This window comes from Tigriopus californicus, chromosome 7 (assembly GCF_007210705.1).
Source record: "Tigriopus californicus strain San Diego chromosome 7, Tcal_SD_v2.1, whole genome shotgun sequence".
Classification (NCBI taxonomy): domain Eukaryota; kingdom Metazoa; phylum Arthropoda; class Copepoda; order Harpacticoida; family Harpacticidae; genus Tigriopus; species Tigriopus californicus.
The window spans coordinates 8,145,534-8,145,829 of NC_081446.1; the positions used below are offsets into that span (position 1 = coordinate 8,145,534).

Below are 296 nucleotides of genomic sequence, written 5' to 3' on the forward strand. Positions count from 1 at the left end.
TACTTTAGTTGCGTGATTACAAAAACGTGGCAATACGTTGGATGGATGGTTTTGATGAACACCCTAACAGTTTTCATGAAGCCCCACCTTTGTTACTTTCAATATAACAACAAGAGCAAGCTAAACCAGCCACATGTTGAAAGGAACCAAAAGGTCAATAACTTGTTCTATGATTATGGACAAGTTATTTGGTGTAAACACACAACAGCCATACAATGAAGCCCTGTGGACATATGAAAAAGGCTTTGTTCACCTGGTTCTTAAGGCAAAGGTCTTTAGATATGTTTGCTCATGTG

At 38.5% G+C, this 296-nt stretch overlaps 1 protein-coding gene across 1 annotated transcript in view; it reads right to left on the minus strand.

The window, feature by feature from the left end:
* The window catches only part of LOC131883270 (5'-3' exoribonuclease 2 homolog), an 18,583-nt gene that overhangs the window by 17,890 nt on the left and 397 nt on the right, over positions 1-296 (minus strand). The window lies entirely within an intron of this gene.